Here is an 11,082-nt window from a genome sequence, read left to right on the forward strand (position 1 = left end):
ACAGTCAAGAGGATAAACGTGAATCACATACATGAGGAGGAAGTGCAGGTGATATGGAACGGTGAGGCTGGGCCTTGTACCTGGGTTCTGGGCTACACAGGTGGGAGGTGTGGAATAGAATGTAGGATGGGGATATTTATTAAAAGGGCATGTTTCATTCTTTTACCATGATCAATGTACTATAGAAAAGTAAAAAATGGAGAGTAGTAGTAGGAAGAAACAAATTTTTCATTGTCCTACTACTTAGATAAAAATGCTGCTGACATTTTTGGGATATATCATTTCAGTCAATGAACATTTATTATGTGCTGTAGGTGCTTATACTGTAATGGTATTCAAGGCAGACACAGTCCTTGCCCCTAAGATACTTGCATTTTTTGTTCTTATTTATTGCATTAAAATCTCTTAAACATTAATTTCTATTTATTGAAGAAGTACATGAATATATTCTGTTTGCAATGAAATATAAGCATCAGCAGTAACAGTAAAGTCCCATTTACCTCCTTGCCCCGTCTTGCCCTCTCCCTTTCTTCCCTGCTTGTTTTCTACAGAGTCCTCTGGTTTTTTTCTGTGTGTACATTATGTGTCTATATATGCACATGCACATCTATATATATATATGAACATATTCTGCAAGTTGCTTTTTTGCCCACTAATATGTCAGCACACACAGATTTACTGCAATCTCTTAGCTGCTTCATGGTATTCTATAGTATTGATATAATATAGTTTATTAATCGTTTTTCAACAGATGAACATTTAAGTTGTTCCTAATTTTTTGCTATTCAAACAATGTCACTACAAACAGTCTTATATATGCCTCTTTATATGTATATATATATATATATATATATAGAGAGAGAGAGAGAGAGAGTGTTCTCTGGACTAGATACCAAAACGTAGACTTTAGTCATGCATGTTTTACTTAACAGAATATAAAGTAAAATGACATTTTAACCTTCACTCCTGTTAATGACATTAATGACATTTTAACAGGTTAAAATGTCATTTTATGGCCAGGTACGGTGGCTCACGCCTGTAATCCTAGCACTCTGGGAGGCTGAGGCGGGCGGATTGCTCGAGGTCAGGAGTTTGAAACCAGCCTGAGCAAGAGCGAGACCCCATCTCTACTATAAATAGAAAGAAATTAATTGGCCAACTAATATATATAGAAAAAATTAGCCAGGGATGGTGGCACATGCCTTTAGTCCCAGCTACTCAGGAGGCTGAGGCAGGGAGGATTGCTTGAGCCCAGGAGTTTTAAGTTGCTATGAGCTAGGCTGATGCCATGGCACTCACTCTAGCCTGGGCAACAAAGTGAGACTCTGTCTCAAAAAAAAAAAAAAAAAAGGTCAGAATCTAATTTAAAGAGAGTTTATTCAAGGGCAAATGTTGAGGATGGGCCCACCCAGAAAGCAGAAATTCCAAAGAATGGAAGGCAGTGTTCCAAAGTGTAGAAGTTTGGGATCACTTATGTAGGGAAGTTTAACAGAATTTCAAAATCTTTCTATAGAAGGCTTTCTATAGAAGGCTACAACAATCTGATTAGTCAAGGTGATCTTTTTCTTTTTTAAAAAATGTATTTAACATTCCACCCTGCAGATGTAACTGTCATCGGGTCTTGGGGACATCTGGTCTGAGTTAGGTACAGGACAATAAAGGAGGCAGTTAATCAACAGCAAAGGTGAGTGATTGGAAGGGGGAGGCATTGTGTCTGGCCTCTCCCAGTCATTTACAGAACACCACAGTGTTGCTTGAGGAAGGGAATTAAGCTACAATCTAAGAAGCAGAGTTGCAAATGTGCTACATGACTCAGTCTCCAAGGCTTACCTTCCCTCTTGGCATAAGAAATTTAGAGGAAATTTCTCTATTTCTCTGAATTTTACTGTCATCTACCTGAAGGGAGTGAAGGAGCGAACCACATGGCTATCTAAGGAAAGAGCACTTGGCATGTTCAAAAACAAGAAGCTGGTGTGATTGTCATATTTTTTTTTTTTTGAGACAGAGTCTTGCTCTGTCACCTGGGCTGCAGTGCAGTGGCATCATCCTAGCTCACTGCAGCCTCAAACTCCTGGGCTCAAGTGATCTTCCTGCCTCAGCCTCCCGAGTAACTGGGAATATAGGTTTATACCACCACACCTGGCTAATTTTTCTATTTTTTGTAGAGATGGGGTCTTGCTCTTGCTCAGGCTGGTCTTGAACTCCTGACCTCAAGCAATCCTCCTGCCTTGGCCTCCCAGAGTGCTAGGATTACAGGCATGAGCCATCATGCCTGGCCAGTTTGTCATAAATTGAGTAAAATGAAAAGCAGGAGTTGAGATTAGAGAATAGCAGTGGGTCTTGGAGGCCTGGTCAAGACTCAGGATTTTACTTTGACTGGTGTAGGAGTTCCTAGGCACAGCTCCTCACTCCTCTGAGGGGGTGAAGAGAGGTTTAGGGTGCAGTGATAGGTAGTGGGGCTTTTCAAGTCATTCTAGTACTAAATGGTAATGCTTTTTGAATTAGTTGTTCTTCACTATTTTTCATGCCATGGTTTCCTTCGTTTGATGCAGAGACAAAAAGAATGTTTGATTTCATAAGTTATTTGTCTAAGTCCTTTGTATTTAAGAATGCACATGCATATTTGAATATCCTGATGTGAAGGTCACAGGTTTGCTGTTGTTGCTTTTTAGTATTACCCACACTTGTCCTCGGAGTGTTTTCTTCTGGTCTGAACTTTATTAGGCTATCCCAGTGCCTGCTTGGGGAATAGTATTTTGAACATGCTGCTTTTCAGATCATGGTGCATAGTTTCCCAGAGGAAATGCCCAGCAGACAAGTGCAGATGGACAAGTCCTGATTTTCTTTATGATTCATGCACAGCTCTTTGTCCAGAGAATCAAGCATTGAACTAAACAATTTTTAAAGGTCCTTTTTTTCCCCTCAAAATCAGTGCTTTAATTAGAAAAAATGAGTTCCAGCATTGGTGAGTTGAGGTTCAAGTTCTAGCTCTATCAGTAACTCGCCTTGAGAACTTTGGTACGTTACTTACTCTCTACGCTTCAGTTTCTTCACCTGTATGACAAGGATAATCATGCCGATGTTAAACATTGTTGTTAAGTATTAAATAAGAATGTACGTGAAGCACTGAGCTTTGCTGAGCGCATAGATGTTTCACAAATGCAATGGTTATTGCATTGATTCAGGCTTCTGGGCTCGGGCGGGAGCTGGTGTGGAGAATGGCAGGTAGGGAACATCTTTCTAGGTGTGGTCAAGGAGAAATGAGCTGGCTAGTCACTTCTCAGAGCATAGCTGTGCTACCTCCAGCACACCAATAGCTATGCAGCAAGTATCTGTCCCCTTTGGGCTCTAACCCTGGCTTCAGTTCAGTTCTGACCCCTGACATTTTGTACCTCTGACACTTTCCTTGTTTTTACAGTTGAGGTCTCTGCTGTATATCCTACACTCCTCAGTCCTCCAGAGATTGATTTCCTTGCCTTCCCATCCCACCAGCCTCCAGTAAAGACTTCATAAAGATAGTTTTTCCCAAAGAAAGTAATTCTAGTTACACTTACACCCATATCTAGTACCCAATAAACCTTGTGGTCAAGAAATGATTGCCCTAATAGCTTTTCTGTTGGGGCGTAAACCCAGCTCTTTTTTTTTTCTCTTCTAAGTATAAATGGAATCATTGAGATGCTGTAGACTTGGATGGGTTTGGAGGACTACAAGTGAAAATGTTGTTGAGCCAGATTCTTTCTGTTGTCTTTGTCCTCTTCATGCTAAGGAATTTTCTGTCTCCATCCCCTTTGTTCCCATCCTAATGTAAACCCTCACCACTGTGACAACCTCGTCCTTCCTCTGCTCTATGCTGTTCTCTACTTAGCAGCCAGATTCTCTTTAAGACGTGGATATCAGGTCATGTCCCCCCTTGCATTAAACCTTCAGTAGCTTCCTACTGCTCTGAGGGTCACAGTGTGGCCCCAGATTGTCTGGCCTCTGCCTGTCTCTTCCCCCTCAGCCTGCATCACTGCCCCCTCCCCTCATGCTGAAACCACATTAGAACTTTCTACAGCACGAACAGCCCCCTCCCCCATGGGGAATGCTTCTGCCCTGGCTGTGCACGTGGCTGGGCCTTCAGGCCAGCTCCCTTGCTTTGGATCTTGGGTCAAATGTCCCCTTCTCAGAGAGGAATCCCCTGACTGGCCTGCCTGAAGGGCTCCTTCCTAGGTATTCTCTCTCATTAGTCGGTTCAGCTTCCTTCTTCAAACTGAAATTTGTGTCACTTGTTTGTCTTTCCCACACCAAAATGTTAACCTCCTTAGGGTGGGGACTCTGTGTCTCTTGGTCACCAGTTTACCCCCAGCACTTAGCACAGATGATAGGAAGTACTCAATAAATAGTTGCTGACTGAATTCATGATTATTTGTAACAGCAAAACATTGCAAATAATCTAATTATTCACTAATGTGGGGTTCATCAAAAATTATATGGTAGAGTCATATGATTGGCATTATGCCATATGCATGAATATTTTATGGGAAGAAAAATGTTAATACTATTTTTGTAAAAAATATATATATCTGTCTGTACCCAGGCAGGTGGCTCATAACTGTCATCCCAGCACTTTAGGAGCCACAGGAGGAAGGGATGCTTGAGGCCAGGAGTTTGAATCCAGCCTAGGAAACAGAATGAGACCCCATCTCTACACAAAATTTTAAAAATTTAGCTGAGTGTGGTGGCATGGGCCTGGAGTCCCACCTACTCAGCTGGCTGAGGCAGGAGGATCCTTTGAGCCCAGGAGTTCAAGGTTTCAGCGACCTGTGATTATGCCGATGTACTTCATCCTGAGCAACGGAGTGAGACCTTTTCTCTTTAAAAAAAAAAACCTGTATTTATTAGGTATTTTTTAAAAGAGAAACTGAAAGTCTAGATATCATAATATTAGTGCTAATTCTGGGATGAATTATTTGTATTTTAAATATTTTCTACAATGAAACAAGTATCACTTTGATAGTGATAGAAATTATTCTAAGTGGAGTGATGTGGTAATGTGTGGCATGTGAGGGGGAAAAGAATGGGGTTTGGGTTGATGATCCTTAGGCACCTAGAGTCAGAGTTGACCTCCTCTGGTTTTGGCTCTTGAAAGTATGGAGAATGATCTTTTGGCCCATGTAATTCTCAAATAACTTGATGCCGAAGCTAACTCCCAGTTCACCTCTACTTCCAGGATTACCTGAAAGAGAAGGAACTTTCTCAAAGCCTCTGGCATCAAAGCTCCAGAAAGAAAGAAGCACCTTTTAAAGATTATCAAACAGGAAGGAGATAATGACAACCGGAAAACACAATGTGCAATTGGTTCCAAGGTCCTCTAAATCCATTATACAAGTGGCACAATAAGAAGGTGAAAAATCCTCCATTTATAATAGGCGACTTAGACAAGCAAGGCATAAGCACCAACATGTAAAAGGCCAGCTAGAGACTTCTTTGCCTTTCCCTGAGCAAGAAGAAATTTCGACAGTAGATGACCTTTGGACTTGAACTATAACATCAGCGCTTCCCTGTGTCTCCAGACCAAAGACCTACCCTCCAGATTTTGGACTTTCCAACCTCCATAATCACATGAGCCAATGACTAAAAATAAATCTCTTTCCATATATATATATACATACAGACTCTATTAGTTCTATTCTCTAGAGAACCCTGACTAATAAATGAGATGTAATAAACTGAATGTGTGTGTACCCCCAAAGCCCACTTGTTGAAAGATGAAAAATGTTACACTTTCGTAAGGCACTGTGATATTATGCTGTATATGTATTGGTTTTTGTCCTTGGTTCTTGGCTCATAACTCCCATAGCCCTTGTTACAGTCTTTTGTTATAACGTTGGGGTGTTTTAGGCCCCAGAAGCAGGCCTCAGGAAACAGAATCTCTCTCCCTGAACTTCTCTTGCTCTCCTTTCACCAGTCCAAGGCAAGACTCTAATTTGCTTGTGGGTCATAAGACCCTGGAAGAAGGAAAGCTGCACAGAGAGGCCAAGAAGAATCTATGGGCAGGCCTTGCTGGGTTTCCCTGCTCGATGTATTATAATAGTATCAGATCACACCCTTTCTGTCCAGTCAAATTTCTACATGATTGTGAGTCATGCCTGTCCAATGAAGTCTCCATAAAAGGCCCAAAAAGACAGGGTTCAGGGAGCTTCTGGGCAGTTGAGCACATGGGGACCTACAGATAGGTGAACAAGAACTCACCTGTATGCTGGGAGGGTGGAGCACCCCAACTCCTTGGGGACAGATGCTCCTGCACTCAGGATCTTTCCAGATCTCGCCCTACATATCTCTTCATCTGGCTATTTACTGGCATCACTTACAATGTCCTTTGTAATTAACCAGGAAATATAGATGTTTTCCTGAGTCCTGTAAACCACTCTAGCAAATTAATCAAACCCAAAGAGGGGGGTCATGGGAACCCCAACTTGAAGCTGGTTGGTCAGACATTCTGAAGGCCCAGACTTGTGACTGCAGGGAAGGAGAGGGCAGTCTTGGGAACTGAGCACTCAACCTCAGGGATCTGATGCTATCTCCAGGTAGGCTGTCAGAATTCAATTGGAGGACACCTAGCTGTCTCTGCTGCAGAACTGATTGATTGATGTGTAGGGAGAAACCCCCACAAATTTGGTCCTGGAAGTCTTCTGTGTTGACTGCTGTTGTGGTGTGAGAGCATAGGAAAAAAAGATTTGTGTTGGCTTTTCCACACACAGGCACTTCGCATGAGTGGCACTTGCAGGACTGGAAGTTGCTCTGGGTGAGTCAGTGAATGAGTAGTGAGTGAATGTAGCCTAGGACAATGTTGTGTGGTACTTAGAATTTATAAACACTGTACACTTAGGCTAAACTTATAACATATTTTACTTTGTTCAATAATAAATTAACCTTAGCTTACTGTAACATTTTTACTTTTTAAACCTTTTAATCTTTTAAACACTTTCACTCTTTTGTAATGACACTTTGCTTAAAACACAAATACATTGTACATCTTTACACAAGTATTTTCTTTCTTTATATCCTTATTATATAAGCTTTTATCTATGTTTTAAATTTCTTTTACTTTTAAAACTTTTTGTTAAAACTAAGACACAAGCACACAAATTAGCCTAGGCTTACACAAGGTCAAGATCGTTGATATCCCTGTCCTCCACCTCCACATCTTACTCCACTGGAAGGTCTTCAGGGGCAGTAATGGGCATGGAGCTGTCATCTCCTATGATAACAGTGCCTCCTTCTGGAATATTTCCTGAAGGCCCTGCCTGAGGCTGCTTTACAGGAAACTTTTACCCCCAGATCTCCTTGACACACTTCTACCCCGAAGCATCTTCTCGCCCCTTCAATTCACATTCTCCCAGTCCTCTAGACTCTTACGTGCACCCGATTTCCCCTTTGTCTCCTCCTCACACCCGCTTGCTTCCCTTCCTTCCACCACAACAGTCTCCCTCTCCTCTGGCCCACCGCTCAGTTCTGCTCAGGACGCCCTTGTCGAGGGCGGCAGGGGATTTGCTGAAGGAGGGCTCTGGCGACAGCACCACAACTCAGGAGACAATCTTTCTCTTTGTCTGCGACAGCCTCCAGTGTCTCCAGGTGCTGGTGGGGCGCCTGGGTGCCTCAGCTGCGGTTGCACCGGGCGCTGTCCGTGGTGCTGAAAGGGTGACTGGCGGACTTCGGCCCCGGCGAGTGAGAGCTGTCCGTGGTGCTGGAGAGGTTCCTGGGTCCCGGTGGTGGTGGGTGTGGTGGCCAGGGGAGCTGGCAAAGCGGCTGAAGAGGAGGGGATGAGCCTGATGGAGGCTGGGCTTGCAGCAGGTCCTGATGCTCCCACAGGCTGCGATTCTCTGTGCTCCAGTCTGGTGCGCTGGCGCTGGGTGCGGATGAGGCTCCTCTCCTGGGTCTGCAAGGTGGCCATGAGCTCCTTGAGGTAGAGCACCCAAGGCACCCGGTTCTACAGCAGGCTCTTCAGGTCCTCAGCTGCCACCAGCACCCTTGCTGCCCCTGGGCAGGTGGAAGGAAGCACAAGGGCGCGCAGGAACCCAGCAGCCCCAGCGGTGGCTCCCTGTCTCTCCCCCTGGCCCAGCCTCCCTACCCCGGGGGTGCCACATCGCCACCACATAGACATCTGCACGTGAATCGCCACTCCCACATTTTGAGGTATTTGTTATAGCAGCACCCCATTTCCAGTACTAAAATCTGTATTAGTTATCTATTGCTATGCAATAATTTTGCCACACAGAGGCTTAAAACACCATACATTCATTAGCCTGTGTCTTCTCAGTGTCTTTCCACTAACTAAGAGGTTATGCATCATCTGTTTAAATAGGCACCACAGGCTTTTCAAAAGATAATTGTCAAGTAACATCTTTGTGTCTGGGTTTTCTCATTCATAAAAATAGATCATAATACACAACTCCAAGCTTTGTTGTGAAGATAAACAACTGGGGTGATGTCTGCTAAAGTAATGAAAGTGTTTCCCACACAGGAGGGGCTCAGCTCCTGTGAGATCCCCTGTTCTTCCCTCAATGTGGAAAACGTCTAGTCTAGGTTTACCTAAGGACAGAGTATCAAGGTAAGGTGTCTTACAATTGGTAGTAATAACAAAATGTTTGGACTCTTTAAGATCTGCTTTTTTATTTTTTTTTTAATTTTTTTTTTTTTGAGACAGAGTCTCGCTTTGTTGTCCAGGCTAGAGTGAGTGCCGTGGCATCAGCCTAGCTCACAGCAACCTCAAACTCCTGGGCTCGAGCGATCCTTCTGCCTCAGCCTCCCGAGTAGCTGGGACTACAGGCATGAGCCACCATGCCCGGCTAATTTTTTATATATATATCAATTGGCCAATTAATTTCTTTCTATTTATAGTAGAGACGGGGTCTCGCTCTTGCTCAGGCTGGTTTTGAACTCCTGACCTTGAGCAATCCGCCCACCTCGGCCTCCCAAGAGCTAGGATTACAGGCGTGAGCCACCGCGCCCGGCCTAAGATCTGCTTTTTTAATGTATAAAAACAATAAAACATAATAATAAGTAATACACACTCTGAATTCAGACAAGATAGGTTCAACACTGGCTTGATCACAAGGTAATGTTTTGATGTTGACAAAAATGTTACTTGGTCTCTTCAATTCCATTTCCTTATCTAAAATTGGGGATGATGATAAATTGACATATTAAGAATTAAATGAGATGATTCTTGAGAAGGAGTTAGAATGGTCCTAACATAGGTATTAGCAGCTAATATTAGTAAGTAGTAGTAGCATTGTAGCATAATAAAATACTATTTGCACAAAGAGGGACAATAAGATCTTCATGATAATCATTTAAGAACTATCAAATGTAGGAAGGAAGAGGCAATAAAGTTATAATGTTATGATGAATTTTGATGATTAGGCCAGAATCCATCGAGGATGTCTCCTCCTTGAAAAGAGGAACAGAGACTCATGTCTTTAGAATCACAAGAGACTGATCACTTCTTGGCCTTTTGGCTAAGATCAAGTGTGGAATTACAGGAGGCTGAGTGTAAAAAAAAAAAAAAGAAAGAAGTAAAAGTAAAATTAACAAAATTAGTAATACATTTTCTTTAATTCAGTATACCAAAACTATGGTTATATTATGTCAGCATGTAATCAATATAAAACTTTTAATGAAATATATTCTTTTTTCCTACTAAGTCTTTAAAATTCGGTTTGAATTTTACACTTAAAATACATCTCCATTGGAACCAGTCACCTTTTAAGTGCTCAATAGCCATGTGTAGCAGGTGGCTACTATACTGGCTAGCACAGGTCTAAGGATTTCATTCCTGGCTCAAGTTCAGGTTCCTAGCCTTCATATTCAGTTTCTCACAAACTGGCCTCTCTTTATCATTCTTTTTCTTAATACTTCCCCAAGCACGATTGTACCCTCACACTCAAGACCACTTGCCCTTCCCCCACACACCTCTGTTCAAGCTGTTCCTTTTACCTGGAATTCTCTCTGCACCCGTCTCCCTGGGCCTGGTAGAGAGATACAGATTCTTCTAGAGGCTCTTCCTGACTCCCCTAACCCCAGAAGGGATTCACCATTCCTTAGCTCTGTATTCCTGGCTGGATTGGAGCAACTATCACAGGAGGTTTCATTGTTTCTGAGGGATGTCCCTGGCTAACATGGTGTCTTCTTCATCTTTGTTGCAGTCCTGTCCTGCACCTAATAGATGATCAGAAGATATTTGCAGACAGAATGAGTAAGCCACTGATCAGCTGTATTCAGTCTCTTAATTCTTTTTTTATTTTTAAATAGAGACAGAGTCTTGCTCTGTTTCCCAGAAGGAGTGCAGTGGCATCACAGCTCACTGTAGCTTCAAACTCCTGGGTTCAAGTGGTCCTTCTGCCTCAGCCTCTCAAAGCTGAGACTACAGGTGCATGCTACCATGCCTGGCTACTTTTTGTCATTTTTTGTGAGGATAGGTTCTTGCTGTGTTGCCCACGCTGGTCTCAAACTCCTGTCCTCAAGTGATCCTCCTGCTTCTGCTTTGGCCTCCCAAAGTGCTGGGATTACAGGTGTGATCTTGGCTGTGCCTGGCCAAGTCTCTTAGCTCTTGAACAGACTTGCTATTTCCTTGTTTAGGAGACTTGTGCCCTCTCCCATGTGTACCTGCACAAACACACACATTCAGATGTGGTAACTAACAAGGGATTCATTCCCAGATGTGCGCAGAAAGTATCTTCTATCTTTTCCCACCTTCTATCCTTTCCCGTCTTAGACCTGGGAGGCCCCAGCCACAGACTAAGTCAGGAATGGCAGCAGATCTGCATCAGTATAAATACAAAGGAAGGCAGGGGAAAGAAAGTTCCTAAAAGGTATATGGTCTCAGTGGGTCAGGTGCCTGAGGTGGGTGGGGACCAGCTGGCCATGCTTTGGTTATTGGACAGGAGGGAAGAGAAGTGGGGAGGGGAGGAGTAACTCTTGGGCCCTGATGAGCATTCAGGGCAGGGGCAGGTCTGGGACTCTGAGGGTGTCCCGCATGGGAGCGTGAGTGCAGAGGAGGAACTGGCTGCTGGAGAGAGAGCTGAAGAGCAGAATGGTCAT

The sequence above is a fragment of the Microcebus murinus genome, chromosome 18 (assembly GCF_040939455.1).
Source record: "Microcebus murinus isolate Inina chromosome 18, M.murinus_Inina_mat1.0, whole genome shotgun sequence".
Lineage (NCBI taxonomy): Eukaryota > Metazoa > Chordata > Mammalia > Primates > Cheirogaleidae > Microcebus > Microcebus murinus.